The sequence below is a fragment of the Carassius carassius genome, chromosome 40, assembly GCF_963082965.1.
Source record: "Carassius carassius chromosome 40, fCarCar2.1, whole genome shotgun sequence".
Taxonomy (NCBI): Eukaryota; Metazoa; Chordata; class Actinopteri; order Cypriniformes; family Cyprinidae; genus Carassius; species Carassius carassius.
The window spans coordinates 18,941,974-18,960,127 of NC_081794.1; positions in this window are offsets into that span (position 1 = coordinate 18,941,974).

Sequence of the window (18,154 nt, forward strand, 5' to 3'; positions counted from 1 at the left end):
TGTATGTTGCTTTGGTTTGTTGAATCTGAGGAATGCCTATTTTGTTTTTGTACAGAGAGCTCATATATATACTTGGTGATACATTATAATAAGGGTCAATTTTTTGTCAATTTGCATTAGGGATGCATTAACTATCATAAACTAATGATAAACATAATGTATTTATTAATCTAGAAGAATGCTATTTTAATTATACAAAATATTGACATATAGTTGTCAATTCACTGCAACTTGTTAAAATTTAACATCCCACTATATTAATAAATGCTGTAAAAATACTGTTCATTGTTAGCTCATGATACCAATGCATTATCTAATGCTGACAGATCATTGTAAAGTGTTACCATGTACTTAACGTCCGTGTTGTATTTTATATTATTTTTTTTTATTTTTTTTATGGGCAGATTGCTTGTTGTAAATATAAAAGCTACATATTATTTAAATTTTTGCCTAAATCTGTGTTTATACAAAAGCTAACGGCAATCAAAGATCAGATGAAATAGTAAAACGTCTATTATATGAAATATATAGATAAAAGACAAAAACAAAGAAAAAAACATTTTTGCACATATTGCAAAGTGACACACACACACACAAATAAATCAGTAAATCAGAGGGAGATGCTTTCCAAAGAGCAAGTGAATTCATAGCTCCAAGGTTGCATTTTGTACATCAAGGGAGAATAAGTTGGTTCCAAATGACTAAAACAGTGCACATTTTTGACTGCTGTGTAAGAAATTAATTTATTTCTAATATAAAATTTGTAATGGACATGCTTTCGGGAAGATTATTTAGTGTTCAAAAACAAACAACCAGAGGCAATTGAGAATGCAAAGGATGAATGTAAAAAAATATATATTTTTGAAGAGGTTTGGATGATACAGATATTTCAACAATATGTTTTTTCTTTGTGTCTTTGTTTTGCTATTGTGATGTGGTGATACGGTTTTTCTACATTTCGCACTATTTAGTCTATGTGCAACTGCATAATTTCTCACTGTAGTTTATTTATAAGACCCAGTGATGCTTGCTGAGCAATGTACCTTACATGCACTCAATAAACATGTTCCGTAAACAGCAGCAGTACCTTATTATTACTCATTTTACATTAACTTATTATTATTATTTTTCTTAATTTTTGTAGTAAAAAAAGCTGTTTAAGGAAGGCAGTAATTGACTGTTAGGTCTTTGAACATACTGAAATATAATTCAGTCATGCTGGAACGGTAGTTTGCTGTCATTAAAGTACAAAAGATATCCATGCTTTTAAATGGCAGAGCCAAATTAAAAGCTTTTGTTTTGGAAATGTTATTGCTGCAGTGAACTTCAGATTTCAGAGGAGACTTAATGAGCCAGATGTTTCAGCAGATGTTGTCATCAGAATCATGGAGAGGTTTAATTTAAAAGCCAGCCAATGGACAGCACAATGGAAATATTGCTGTTTTATCCACTAATGTGATTTACAGTAATATTAGCAATATTAGTCATTTCATTAATTATTATGTTAGTAAGAAGAAACATTGAGTGCCAGTTTTCGTATTAAAGTCTCAGTTTTGCACAGATGATTCAAACTGAAAACCTTTTTGGCCAAAATCCATGTTAAAAACAACACAATTAATAATTTATTGACACTTTTTTATATCATATAGATTTTTCAAAGAAATCTATCACTCTTTTCATCTTTAAAAGATGAATAACAAATAAATAACACAGATTTATAACACAGAGCAATTATAAAAGCAATTATACGTGTATAATTCTAGAAATCTTATGTTTCCAGGGCTGTTAGATGTTTCCAGTTAAATTATTGACTATGCCCATTTGATTTTCTAATTCTGATGTAAGTATGTAGTCATATAATTTTCTTAGAAGAAAAAATCATTGTGGTAAGTAGTATAAACTCTGTGGAACCTGTGTGGAAGCTTTACATTTGAAATCTGAAGCTATCGTTTTCCAATTATGATAAGGTTAAGTCACCTGTGAAATCAAGACTGTTGGAAGACCATTTCAGGTGACTACCTCTTGTAGCTCATCAAGAGAATTCCAAGAGTGTGCAAAGCAGTAATCAAAGTAAAAGGTGGCTACTTTGAAGAACCTAGAATATGACATATTTTTTGTTATGTATATAATTCCATATATAATTCCACATGTGTTAATTCATAGTTTTGATGCCTTCAGTGTGAATCTACAATTTTCATAGTCATGAAAATAAAGAAAACTCTTTGAATGAGAAGGTGTGTCCAAACTTTTGGTCTGTACTGTATATTAACCAATTATGCATGCAGTAATTGACACAATTGTTTTGCTTGGGATTCCTATAAAACCCCTTCTTTGTTCCTTTCCTCCTTTCCTGAAATGCTCATTAACACCTACACACTGTTGCCGACATATATTTGTCATATACATATACATTCAAATGTGCACACATATGCATGTGCATACACTGTATATAGTTACATATCAGTGTTATTTTAGTAAAACTGACAATACAGTACTATTATAATTCTTATCAATACTTTTAAAGTCATGTTTATATGTATATTTTTTATTTAAACTTCTTCAGTTCATATTTCTTTCAGTTCAGGTTAGTTTTAGTTAATTAGGTGGATGCTGCACACTGGGGGTGGATGAGGTGATACCCCCTGACAATGTAAAGCGCTTTGAGTGCTTAGAAAAGCGCTAATAAATGTAAGGAATTATTATTAATATTATTATTTTAGTACATCAGGTTTAACTAAATGATCATGGGAAAATGCAGTAAAACATTCAAAATAAAAGATTCTGCCATGTACTCACGCATCCCCATCATGAATGATGCTTACTGCATATGAGATATAGCTCTACCCATGTCCAGGGCTTGCTAACAACACAACATGCTGCTGTAGTAAAACAAAGTGTTCTACCAGGTGCGCATTCCTTTTCTGTCTGTTGTCAGATCACTTAGCAGAGACTAGATGCTTTAGCACTCTCCAAGGACGTATGGTAAATGAGCTCATTATTATAAGTTATTGTATGACTTCAATAAGAATAAAGTAAGAGAAATGAAACTGTCTGGCTAACACACTATAACACAGCATGGCTCTTAACTCAGATTTATCATACTAGTGTTCAGTTTCACAGTGGCAGATCTCAGAAATCTGAATGAAGCTAAACTACATAAGAGGTCCACTTACAACTTATTTCACAAAGTAAAACATATGCAAAAAAAATTTCCCTAAAAAGTACAATATCTTTTGCATACACACAGTGTAATATGATGCAAATATTAAACCATGTGCAATGCCCACCAAACCATGTCGATATTTAATATATATTTTTTTTTTTAAATGAAGGAACAGAGCAATGCGCAATGTCCTATCTACTAAAATTCCTATCTACAGCCATGTACAGTGGAATGTTTTGCTTTAAAATATTTGCTAGTTCAATGTTTTGTTATATAACACAATGACATTCATACATTTTAAGTGTGTCCTATGTGTCCAAATACGCTTTTTATTGTATAAAAAATGGCATTTTGCTAACATAGTCTGTCTTTCTCAATCCAATTACTTTTTATACTGGAATTATCATTCTCACTTTATCTGAATGGTATTGAATAGCAATGTACACTTAATCTTTAAATTCTAAGGATTTTTGTGAGCGTGTGTGTGTCCATTGCACTGGATTCTTTAATTAATCTAAGCTAACAAAAACAGGCTATTCGGTTTCATCCACCTTAAACGTCTTTTACTCTTAGAAGAGTGATTACTCATTTCAATTTCAGATGAGCCGAAAAACAACATTATTTTTATCTCACAACTTAGAGCTGGCTGTAGCATTATACCCCAGATTTATGGGAAAAAATAGCAAGAGAATAACAACTCTTCACATTAAGTTTTAGAATGTAGCAGATTAAGCTGAAAGAAAAGAAAGGTCTTTTCATGGAAAAAAAATCAGCACTCAAAATTTAATTTTCTGTTTACAAGGATCTTAATCACTATACTAAACTGTGCCTATAGAATAGCTTTATTGATGTAAATTCAATATAGAATATAAACTCTTTACTTTTATGACACTTTCAATTTTGCCACTTCCACCTTTAATCCTCTAAATCCTGTAAAATACTACACACTCACACACACACACACACACACACACACACACACACACACACAAATAGGTCAACCCATTGTCAACTTTAAGGTCCAGCTGTAATGTGTTCATTTGTATTCAGTTTATGTAATGTGTTATTTCAAAGGTCTATACCAATACACAATTTAAGATCATGCACACAAATCTCTTTTCAGATATAGTTGGCCATATTTGATTTATTAAAAATATTAATTTGAAATTATAAAACCTATTTCTGTATGTATGCATGTATGTATAAACACAAATATATTTAATGACAGGCTATTCAATTTTGGGAAAATACACACCAGATGTGTTACATTGTTCAGGTGTTGTGTTTCAAGAAATTTACCAATTATTATTTTTTTTTTTTTGGTCCTTGAAATGCTCTGTGTGTCATTTCTTACGCATCTCATTCCACATCTTCAATGCTAATCAAAAAGTAATTTTAAACCAAGTAACGGAGGCTTGCCATTAGCTCCTTTTACATACAGACTTTACAGGAAAATTACCGGTAAATTGCTGTAAAAAGATCATGTGCAAAAAGGGCGTTTTTAAAAATACCAGTAAATTTGTTCCAGCAATTTACCAGTATGAGAAGTTGTTTATTACTTTTTGCATTTTATATACCACTGTCAAATATATTATCTTAAATTATTTATTTTATGTAGGTAAAGTGGATGGTTAGTAACTGTATATGTTTGGAACTGCATGTGTGGGGGTGGATTACAAAGTGCCAGCTTCAATCACCATTATGGATAAATAATGAAATTGTAAGAGACTGATTGAATGATTGATGCGCTTGTGAGCCGACAAAATCACTGAAATGAAGTGTGACCAGATGACCTCATCTAGTTAATGAATACTGAGCATCGTAACCACAGTCTTCCCCAAGGGTGTCACCTTTCCTCTTTCCTTGAAGCTGAATTTAAAACATCCTGCTGATGGGGTCACATTATTAGGTACAACTGATGAACATCAGCACTGACACTGCAATTAATTAATAGATCATATTAGATGTGAAATTACTAATTAAACTGCTGTATTTACGTGAAACATAGATGCTCTCAGGTGATGACATTTACTGAAAACAACTGTTAACATAATAAAAAGAGAGAGTAGATATAGTACCTAAAGAAGATTTCACAAATACACTTAGTGTGGAATGCTCTTACCATTCTGGAAAAACCCATTAGAGTCAGTGTCCTTCACCAGACGGCTGACTTTAAATGAATAAATTAATGAAATCACTACTGCTCATTGCATTACTTGTCTCAAATGTTGCCAGAAGAATGTCACTTCAAATCACTTAGCTGTGCGGTGCACCTTATGAGCCGGGGATGTTGTAACCATTTACAACATTTCACAAATAAAATAATTAATACAGGCAAAACAAAATTAAATACATAAATACATTTGGTTCAATATGAGGAATGGTTGGTGTAACAATTGGTTAAATATTTGCATGAACATAATTTTATTAGAAAAATGCATTTAATGTTCCCTGTTCAAAAAAGCTTTCCCAGGCACTTTCTGTAGACTGATAAAAGTGTTTCAGAAGCTGCAGACATCTGCAGGGTTTTCATGAGTTCTGTTCAAAACTAATTTTATTGTTATATTTAAATATGTGAAAAGCATCAGTATGTGGTCACTTTATGAATAAAATTTTTCAGTTTTTGACCTAAAAAATAAGAACAAAAAAAATCTACAGTAAAATTCACAAGCACTATTTGTCTTATATTACTATCCTAATATGCAACTCAAACGATGAATAAAGGACAGTGACAGATAATGTTCTCTGTTTCATTGAAGCTGGACTGTGAAGAGGACAAAGGTAGGTCCCTGCCAGGCTACAAAAACAGCCAAGAACAAGACAGACATATTCAAGTCAGCTCATGCTGGTTCTCTATGTGAGAAACTCCTGCCAGGACTCAGATTAATTCACTATAAAAAAAATATATTTCTCACACACTTTGCCCTAAAAGTGAGACTAAATGTATGACGGGAGACCAAAGCACATGTGGGTGGGTGGTCATTTTTGAGAGCTGCAATAGTGAAGAACAGGTATTGTATAATAGATTTACTTGATGATAGGCACATCTGTATCTGATCAGCTAGAGCCGCCTTATAATTCATGGAAAATTCAGAACATTTGAAAGAACCTGCAAGCGATAGTGAAAAGAAAATCACAGCCAGCTTATTTTTTATTTTTATTTCCATTTTTGATGGCTGCCTGCTTTACTTGAGTATTTTACCTGTTTGCCAGCTCAGTAGGCTTAAAGAAAGAGAGAGCGAAAGTCTTGTCTGGTAATTTACTCTTTAAAAATACATGACAGAGCCATATAAAGCCTAAGGGAGTTTATATTAAAAGAGCAAAGAGATGTATTATTTTCAGATGACTGGTGGACTGCCTGGATGTGTCTCATGTTGTTTTATTAGCATAATGAATAATGAGACAGGCAGCAGAGCAAATCAGTAATATGAAACAAACAATCTCATATGAAAGGATTTTACACATTTTCTCTGGCCTAAAGATTAAAATGAGAACTGGGCAGCACAGAAGGTAACACAGCTCCTAACACATTCCGTATTAATGAATTTGGTGTAAATGCTGATGCATCTTCATGCTGATACATGTGTGAGCGTGGCATGGAATGCACAGAGTTCATCTTATGGGATCAAACGTTTTCTCTGAAGTAATCACATGAAAGTGTGAAGTTTACTTTGTATTCAAAGAAGTTCACCTCGGATCACTTCAGTCCACTGGATATATTTCCACTTTGTGCTTTCTTTTGAACACCCTTAAACGGATAAGGCTATGCTCACAATCAAGACCCATGGTAGATCATAACTGCATTTTAAAGTTTAATAGAGCTAGGCACAGACTTTTCTGTATTTATTTTCTTTCTCTCACCACATAATTGCACACAGAAATAGTGAATTAATGTGTGTTTATGCACCTCACAACAAAAGCTGATGCTTTTAGGCCAAAATAATGCTGGAAAAACTGAAAAATTATTCTTAAATCCAACAAAATGACCTTCTTGCTAAAAAGCTAAAAGTGGAGGGCAGTGCTTTCAAGGCAATCAGGAACATAGAAGAACAACTTAATGCTATAGTTTTGCCCAGACTTAAAAAATAAAGCCTTCGTTCCTGAAAATTCTCTCATTCTCTCGTGTTGACAAATGGCTCTATTGCATGTTGAGGCCATACACTTTGATGCAATGTGTAACAGTGCTCTATGAGTCAGAATAAACCCACAGTAATCGATCCTCAAGTACTTACATGGGAAAGCACATAGATCACTTTTGGGACTTACAGGGTTCACAATGTGGGGTTAACCTTGGCTGCTGCACCGAATGGTATGAAAAGGCAGGGTCGCATATATGGCCTCTGTGCCTACAAAGAAATGGGATTAACTCCAAAAGAAATAGCATTTTCGAGAGAGAGGGAGAGAGAGAGAAAGCAAACAGAAAATTAAATAGTCCCTTGTATATGGCATTTATGTGCTAAGTACTTGTGACTATTAACGAGAAGACCCTTTACACTTGTCATTAAAATGTGTTTTACATCCAAACAGTATATTCTTTAGATGAATTGCATTTACACATTGCATTAAATGTGTCTCCAGGTCTTGCACTTCACTATTGAAAATGGCCCTTACATGTTACATCAGAGACATTTTCCATAATAATTGTGAATTTGAAAAACACTGGAGGAAAATTTGAGATATTTTCCATCATTTTGACATTTGAGTTAAAAATAAAACACTGCATATGGTCTATTGCGTTCATCCTTCTTTGGATTCTCACATTAAAGGATGCTGTGCAACTTTTATTAGACTAAAAGAGCTTTTGCACAAGTTCTTGTGATTATCAGAGTTACAACGTTAAGCAATACACCATTTTACTGGGATAAAAAAGTAGAGCATGACAGAATATCTGCAACTTGGTCTGTCTTATTATAGACCTACTTATGTAGATATATGCAGTTAATACATTGGCATTTGCCATTACCTTCAAATGCAGTCTAAATCCATGACCACCTCTGAATGTGATTTCAGGGATCTGCTCACAAACAGGATGCATGTGGATGTTGTACAGTATGTACAGCTGACATTTAATGTGGTCAACTGCTAATATGATCACACACATTAATGTAAGGTGAAAAAAGAGTCATAGTCATTGTTTCCTCGGTGTACATTTTTCATCTTAAAGATTAATAAATATCAAATGAGTGCATCTTCATGAGAAAACATAATCTAAATGTTCCTGTACAGATGCCCGATTTCATTCAAAATTCAGATTATGTTACTGTCAGCTTTCAAATGTCAATAGAAACTTGTATTTTTACCTCAGAGTCTCAGGGGGAAGCATCCCAAGAGACATGACTTGGAAAGAAGATTCGAATTTCCTGCACTTTTGCTCTTAGACCAAATTCTCTGTGGAACTTTTAATTGGTATGGGTTTCATGATAGAGTGCCACCGCAGACATCCTGAAGTATTGCTTGGGTACAAACAGTCTATCAGTGGCCAGCACATCTGAACTCTGGCAGAGCTCTATAAAACAACTTGAAGTGAAAGATATAGTGACTGGAAAAAAATAGATCTCTGAGCTTGAAATTTGGAGCTTAGTGGTTGGTTTTCTTACAGTAATTGAAGGCCTGTGAGTGTTCATTGTGACATCTTAGAAGACAGGTATTTCCTATTTCCTTTTGTACTGGCAGTGGGATGGCTAGCTCAAGAGTTCATGCACCATACAGCAATAAGCCTAATAATGGTACCAATGTATCCAAACTAAGAAAGAGATAAAAGCAAAAAGCGACATGATGAAACCCGTATCCATGCTAATAAACACATCAACACTGACCGCAACCATACTGGCCATGGCTGCTTGAACAGCGTGCGTGCTCTCCAATTTGAGATTGTGAACAATGTTGAGGAGGCATTCATGCACCAGTCAACAGTTTGATTGACGTACGACTCAGCCTATCGACTAACGCTTTTATTGCACTCCTCTGAACTATTGGACATAAGTTAACAGTACGCCTATGGACGTATCCGTGTATTTATTAGACAGGGTCGAATGAAAAAGCGGGACAGATGCTCAATTTGCATGAGGTGGGACAAAGGGTAAAATTGCTGTACAGTACAATGTAAAGCGGGACAGGTGGTCACTCTATAATAGCGCCAGTTATTCAGCCAATAAAGTGTAGGCCTATGTATTTCAAAATTGTATCTAGTACTATATAAATTACAAAGGTTTAATCGGCATCTTTATTTCAAACGACCCGACCGACCTGATTTCCAGTCGTTTTTTCTTTTGGAAAGCAAAAACATAGTAGTTTTGCTTTCTCAAAGGAACAGAAAAGGAGCAGAGGCCGGAGGCCTAGATTGAGCAGCAGCCGGCTTGAATGAGCAGAGCTGGGCGACTTGAGAATGGTGCGGCAGGCGGATTCTACGAAGGATCGTACCTTGGTCTTGCTGCAACCACATGTGACGACCCCTGGCTGGACACTGCTTCATCCACGGTGAAAGCCAATTTGGCAATCCACAGTGCAAAGTTGATGTATTTCCTCAGCAACCAGCACGGATCAGCTCCAGGCATGATGAAGTGGATATTGTCCTCTTTTGAAAGGCCAAACAAAGTAGTTTTGCTTTCACAGTGAAACACACAGTGTCTACACGACATGGCAGCAGCGGCAACAACAATACTACAACGAGAATAAAAGGTACGCCTTCTTTCTTTGCGTGAACATCTGTGTGTATTATGCAAATCTTCACACATACTGACATAGATATGTGGGGGCATGTTAGAACGAGAAGTTTTTTGGGGGGCGTGGATGAGTGTTAACTTTGATATAGAATATCTCTTTGGATTTGAAACTTTAGTCTTTGCAACATCAAAGATCTTCTTTATTCACCAAGAGCTTGTAATACTCCAAAAAGAAAGGTAAGTTTGAAATAGCATCATATAACCCCTTTAATACATACTGAAATCAATGCACTTTCCACGACATTCTAATTTATTGAGATGTAGCTGTATAAGTGGTAGGCTATTTTAGAATGGAAGGTTTAAAAGATGAAAAAGAAGAATTAGGGAGATCAATAAATTCTGAATATTATTTCTATTGTGTAAATTGTATGAAATCATGTTATCAATAAAAAAGTAACTGTAGTCTGATTCAGAGTATTTTAAAATGTAATCACAAGTACTTAATTTGATTAATACATACTACATATAATCAATTACTACCCAACTCTATCATGCTACGCACCAAACAAATACTAAAATGCAATTCATATTTATCAGTTTGTAAAGAAAAAGGAAATAATTTGATAATGAAGTGTGTAGTTGACACACCACTAGCATTACCAAAGGAACTTCAAAAAAAAGACTGTTTTGTAGGGCTGTGAATCTTTGGGTAGGCACTATGCAGTGATTCGATTCGATTCACGATTCATAGGTTTTCGATTCGATTCAAGAATGATTTTTGCAAATTTAGAACGATTAAATTCGATTCGATTCACAATTAAATTCGATTCGATATAATATGCTATTATATATGATATAATATCATTCCCCTAAATTCAGGGGACAAATTACACCAGCTTTTATGGTTAAAGAAAAAAAAAAACTTTTGTCCATTGTTATATGCTAGATTAATGATGCTATGGAATGACATGGCACATGTAAAAATGTATGTAAGCCAAGATTAAAAAGCTTTAAGAGTATTATGTATAGGTTAATATTTTTCACACCAAGGGCATAGCCATCATTTCAGGAGTGACAAAAATGTAAAATATAACAATTTTATGTAGCGTATATATTATCATAATTATTATTATTATTTTACAAGGAATTCCCTTCTTTTTTATTACTTTTAATTAGTTGTAAGAAATCAAATGCACTGCTGGACAATAATCAATTATTTGTAATCAATATTTTTTCCTAATGGCAATTTTATGATAGTTTTATAGGCTACATTTAATTAGCAATTATTTCAATTTTCTGCAGAAAATAAGGTAGAAAAAATAATTTATAGTTTCTGTACTGTAATAAATGATATGTCAATTAGCACAATAAATTGTATTTATTGTGGGGTTTTTTTTTTACGTTTCATCAGTTCATTCTGCTTTTATTAAGTTCAGCTGCAGATATAGCCTGGTACGTCTATGAGAGCGTGATTACTTCTCTTTCAGTGTGAAAACTTCTTTATCTCATTTCCACAGAATAAAATGCTATAGTAGCTATTTAACTTTTCCTCTCCATCAGCAAATGATGATTCTGAGAGAAAACGCGCCAGATGTCACACGCTACTTTCATGCATCTGATTATCAGATAAAACTTGCACTCTTATTTCAAGGTCGTTGTTAATGCTGTGGCTATTTTAACAGTTTCCTTCGTACATTCGGTTCATTAGCATTGTTAAAACACATTTATCATTCAATGAAACTGTGCATATGATTTAAACACTTACATTTCTGCTCCGTCCATGCAATAAATACGCAGCTTTTCAACTGCAAGGACTCCATTAATTTGTGTTTGTATTAATTTAATGTATATATATTTTTTAAAGCATTGAATCGGTATAGAAATTGCGATTCATTCGATTCTTAGCATTTTAAATCGATTACTGTCCGAGATCGGTGATTCATGATTAAAAAATCATGTTTCAAGATCGATGCATATGAATCGTCAGGGTTTCTAATCGATGCATAGAGAAAACGAGTGAATCATTACACCCCTACTGTTTTCAGACAAGTTTCTAATACCTCCAGTCTTTTACTGGTTGCAAAAACGGAAAACTACGCCTCCAATTCACACTATTGGTTGAGCCACTGTTGCTGTGCCAGACTGGTTGGAATTCTTAAATAAACAAAGAAATGTTATGACAGCATTTACACATATGAAAGTGTTTACACTTATTTATAATTAATACAGTCACTGCATATTAAGCTGCAATAAGAGAAAGTATTTTGAAATACAAATATGACATACTTGAGCAATACTTTTTGAATTTATGAGCTGCCATCTGACCTCCCACATCTAAGAAAACACCAACCAATTTGTGTGTAATATTGTCCTGTTACTTTGTAGTATGTAGGGAAATTCACTCAGATGTCAGTAAGTTTAAAGCTATAATATACCCAGATCCCCAGATGCTGGAACCAGACCGTTGACATTTAGACCATGCCCTGACATCTAAAAATAAAAATTCCCAGATAAGGAAACCCCACACCCTCATACAATTACACAATAATATAAACATGAACTGTTCCTTTTGGATTCCTTAGTTTCCATTTTCATACACACAAATTAGACGTATTTGAGTACGTACTCTAAATTAGAGTTAAATTGTGATGTGAAACCCCTAAAGTGTGACCACAACAAACTGCTGATGTTGAAAGTACAAAAATAGTTTCAAGCTACCTTGATTCAACCCAATATAATAGTAGGTAAGTAGAAAGTCTAACATTGAATATGTACAGTAGTTCAGTTTCCATGGTGACAGTATGACCTCTTGTGCAAAGCGGGATTAATAGTGTTAAAATTGACAAGATTGATATAAAGTATCTAAATGACAGTGGAAAATAACTGTCGATGTGTTGATAATAGAATCTCACTAACCTATCTAATGGCACATTTTAAGACTATTGCAGCCTTTCCCTGTTAATTCGCTTCTGACTGTCAAGCTTATGGGTTCATTGATGCTTTGAGTTTTGCTCCAGTAAACACTGAACAATTCTGTCAATAGCCTGATTCACACCAAAAAACTGACATTCAAAAAATTATTAGACATTTACAGGTTATTTGTCACCACTGAATAAGTGACCTGTTCTGGCTATCCATGATCTGTGTAACTTAGAAAGAACATAAACAATTGCAAGTTAAAGAGTTTTAGCAACATCCTTTGAACTGTGGTAGTCATACTGGCATATTGCAACTGAATGCGAATATGGTGAAAAAAATTAACATTATAAAACAGTTACTCCTGGTCCTCTATTCTAATTGGCCAAGCAGTGTGGACATGTACTGTAGTATATATCATTTGTATAAACTTAAGTCATGCTGTTGGAGGTGAAGATTATCTGTCAATAAAAATATAGTATATAAGCTTTGGTCTGTTCCTTGTGAAAACAGTCTGTATAATACAAGCCATGTTTTATTCAAGCCTATGGCACATTAAAATGAAAGGTCCTTTTTATATTTTTATTCAGTGATGGTTAGTATGTTATTATGTAGGAAAATCATAATGTACCTCTGGAGCTAAGATGTGTGGCTCAACAGAAAAAAAAAACACACTTAAATGCATGATGAAATGAACTAACTGGCACATCATTATGTCAGATGGCCAAATGTCTCCATATCTGCAACAAGTCCTCAAGCCTCTGAGATATAATGTTTAATCAGGTTAACAATGGGAAATCCTATCCTCTCCACTCTCATTTCAAATCCATCTGTTAAGTTGTTCTGAAAAACCAGACCCAAGATAGTAAACACTAACTTGAGTCTAGTCACCCTATTACACAGCTGTGATAAAATAAAAATTGTCTGTGTTTTAGTACATAACAATAATGGCAGGATGATTGACAGGCTCTGAAAAGGCCTTTTATAGTTTGTCAACATTTTAATTAAGATATTAAAGGGATGGCTCACTTTCAAAATAAATTTTGATATGTTTTAGCTTACCTCAAGGGCATCCAAGATGTAGGTGTCTTTGTTTCTGCAGTAGTTTCCATTTTGATATTTTTAGGTCAAACTGTTCTTGTTTGTGACTCATATAATGGAGGTCTATGGTCACCACCTCAAAGAGCATGCACAGAGGAGTCTAAATTAAACAATTCCCCATCGTAAGTACACATTGATGACCTAAGACACGAAACGAGGGGTTTCTGTAAGAAAACGAACAGTATTTATATAGTTTTTACCTCTTGTACAAACCACGTCCAACTGAACTGAGGGCGCGTGCGCTTCCTGTTGTCATGTGACGTTTGCGCGTGCTCTGGCTTAGTCTGCGCAAGCGCAGAAAGCCCCGGAAGTTAGCTCTCGTGCATGTATATCACTCATTGTTTACACTTACTGTCTATGGTTTATACAGAGATCTCGGAAGTGTTACCTTTCACTGTGAAGATCTAAACATATTTAGACGTACGGAAATCACAATGGATTAAGACTATTTCAATATATCAACAGACAACGTTGAATTTTTTTCACAACCATATTTATTTGAACCAGAATACACAGATCAAGTACTCAGGAGCGATGGAGGAAGCATCTGCTGCAGCAGCATGTCTTCAAGCCTCAGAGAGACCTCTTCCAAATTGGTGGTGTTTTAGTAGCAAGTGTTGTGAGATGCCAACAGAAGTGGAGAGCATATGTTGTCACGAATGGAACACAGCAATGCCACAACTACAAGACGACGACGAGGACATTGACAGTATCGCATCACACACCTGCCTGACTGAAGATCCTGAGTTTTCTCCGCTGTTGAGTCACAGCGTTTTGCACGTTGTGTTTTGTTTGCCACGTATAAACTAGAGGCGACATCCATTGCCAGAGGGACCCAAAGGCACGCTGTCAATAGAGTTAGTAATGTGTTGTGTTTATTATAATCGCAATGATTATAGGGTAAATTATAAACAAATTAATTAATTACAATTACTGCATTATATTTCAGACAGTGCAGATTGGTGGCGTATCGTGTGGTAAACAGTAAACAATGAGTGAAGTACACGTGCGAGAGATCACTTCCGATGCTTTCCGCGCTTGCGCAGACTAAGCCAGAGTGGACTATCCCTTTAAGTAATTTTTGTGTTCTCTGTAAGAGATCTCCAATGTGAGCTGTGCTGAGCTGAGCTACAATGTCCTCAAATCAATTTCTAAGGGTTCTCGTTGCTGCTGGTTGTAAAACGGGGCTGTAAAATGAAGGGAAAATAACAACAGAAGCATTTTTTTTTTTTGCAAATTAAGTTCTCTTTCATTTTCTCACTCTCGTACATTAGTGAACTAACAAAATATGTTTGCACTCTCTGTAAAAAAACTTCTTTCCACATTTGGTGTCATGTTTTTATTTCAATTCAAGCTTCTCTTTAATTCAAGCTTCTCAAATTTCAATTCTTTTCCACTTTTTTTATGGGCTCCTTTTTTTCCAAACCAACCCCTTTTCATTAATTTACGATTGAATTCGTGGTCTTCCACAGGCAGTTCCAGATGTTGCTATGCTTCAGCAGACAGCAGGTGGAAGAATGCTCATTTTTAAGGAGGACACATTTACCTTAATCTCACAGAACCAAGGTTTCACATTGATACTTTAGATATTTTTCTCAAAAGGCTTTTATCAACCTCTACACACTTTCATAGGAACCAAGTGTTTCTCACACATGCTAACCAGCTGCTCCCAACAACCATCATTGTGCTTGTAGCATTCCAGTTTAAGGTTTTGGGCAACCTCAAAGTCCAAGGATCAGTTCTAGGGAAGCTAGAGACCACTCAACCCTATGGAGGACATGTACTGGAAGCTGTGCAAATAGAAAAGATATGATAAACAATAAATCAATGAAATGAAATAAATGAATAAATTTAATGAGGCATCATTTTTTGTAAACAGGCCAAAAACACAATAAACACATTTATGTGGTGATTCTGGAAATTTTCTATGAGAAGCCAAAAAGTCAATGTCTATTTAAAAAAAAAAATTAGGATGACACTATACAAAATCAAAGCAGATGTACTGCAACAAAGTATGTCAGCAATAAGTGTAAGTAAGTGAATGTAGTATATGAATGGTTTGTTACGATCAATATGATAATGCCCACCTATCATGTTCGCATCATCACTATAATTAGCTGATTACCCTCTTAATGTAATAATGTTCACCTCTCATCATTACAAACCAGCCTAAATGGGTCAATCTGGTGGAAATGGATGGACTAATTACCACATAAACAACTGAACCCTCTCAGACAACACCACTTTTGTTCAATCTGAAGGCTTGTTTTAGAGACCACTTAGATCAGTTAAATTAAAGGTAAACCTGCACATCTGTGTTAATCATGAAGCCTCCAGTAAAAATAAATAAATAAATAAAGTAAAGAATTGCTAAACATTGCTGAGTAATGAACCAGAAATGGTAAGTATAAATAATATTTGAACAACAGGGAGTTAGTAGTAAATAAAAAATGCATGATTTGCCTTACTGCAGCTTTTAAACCTGTCTATGTATGATCTTAATATTTTCTTCACAACTATTCTCTTTATCAATCTCTCAAGCCATGTTCTAGGATTCTGGTGGAAAACGTCTAGCTGTGAAAAGAACATCATGGCAACCAATTTAGAGCTCATGTCTCAGACTGCTTCCACGGCCATAATATAAAGCAATTACGTCATTTCAATGATACCACTGTGAAGTATTGGGTGAGATATAGGAAAGAATGAACAGTCCAACAGTATTCTAGACTAGACTCCCGGGATCCCCAGAGGGCCACAAGGGGTGCTAGAAAAATGTAGAATGGGAAGAAAAATATTTTTAGGACTTTAAAAATAAATCTGAATTGAAATATAGATATTTTACATTTATATTTTATATATAAGTTTACTTTAATATTATGTACAAAATATTAACTTAAATATTAATAGCAAATAATATACAGACATTTAATTATTGTTGTTTGTACTATAATTAATTAATTAATTCACTAATAATTTGCTTCAGCATAAGCAGGTGACTGTCACAAGTTCACTAGTCTAGTCACCATCCCAGTCACCAGATCCGTCAATTTACTTAAGGACTCAATTTCCCAGCATCCCACCTGCTTCACATCCCACCTGCTTCACACCTCCCCAATCAGCACACCTGCCACCATTCACCTCATCACCTACTGCATATGAGCAGACATTTTTCACACCCTCATTGTCTGGTCTCAGCGAGGTTTACCCATACCTGATTCCTTTTCTACTCACCTGCATTTTCACATCCTGACATTTCATGTTTAACCTTGCCAACCTGCAAAGAGGAAAGAAAAGCTGAAGGTCTGGAATTCATGGTAGCTTTAACTTGCCAAGGCCCGCCAATGAGACCATCTGACCGAAGTGTCAAACAACTAATCACAGTTAGTTTCGTTCATCGTCATGTTTTAGGGTGTGGAAAGTTGCAATAATAGATTGGTGTGTAAAACTCTCTGACATATTTTGAAGATTCTATGCAGTGAACTTTAAATATTTCACATACTTTTGAAAATACAGCATTTAGTTGATCCAGATAAGTGCTTGTCGTCACAGTTGTAAACACGATGACTTTCTTCTTTTATGAGGTGGTTTGGTGTCACAGCACCTTTGTTTCTAGGTGGAACGTTAAAGTGACACACGCATCTACCAGAAATCCTTTATAATTCAACCAATCCGAGGATAACTTAAAAACTCCTGAAGTTTAGCCAATAGTACATGGGTGTGATGTCTGAGGCTGAGACTATTCTTTATGTGACTCACCTACCTGGACTCTCATCTGTTACCCACCTGTCTTCGCCATCTGCCTTATCCGCCGGATCTGTAAAAGAGATACAATGATCGGTTAACAACCTGAGTTAAGTCCAATCATTCTCAATATTTTTTTTTGCTTCCCTCTGCACCAAGCTGTAAATAAAGAAACTACACTTCCCTGTCTATCTCCCCAATGTCTCCTTCTGTAGAGTGACAGAAGATCAGACCGTAAGATTGGATTTACAACATGAATACCCTCCTCCTTCTGTAGGACCAGCAATACTCTCTTTCTCAATATGGCTGTCCTCTAGTGGAATATGCCCAGGAATTCCTTGAGCTGGCCTCTGCTAATTTGAAGGGTGAGGAGCTAATGACATTCTTTCCCATAGGTTTGTACGAACCATTTTGCTTGCTAATGCCCATGAACATGACCAATTGCATGTTGGAACAATATATTCTATATGTCCTTCTACTAGGCCGGCCACTACAGAAAAACTGCTCAGCCTTTCGGTAATACCAGCACCTGTTGTATTTATTCAATAAAACTGAATTAGTTGGCATTGAT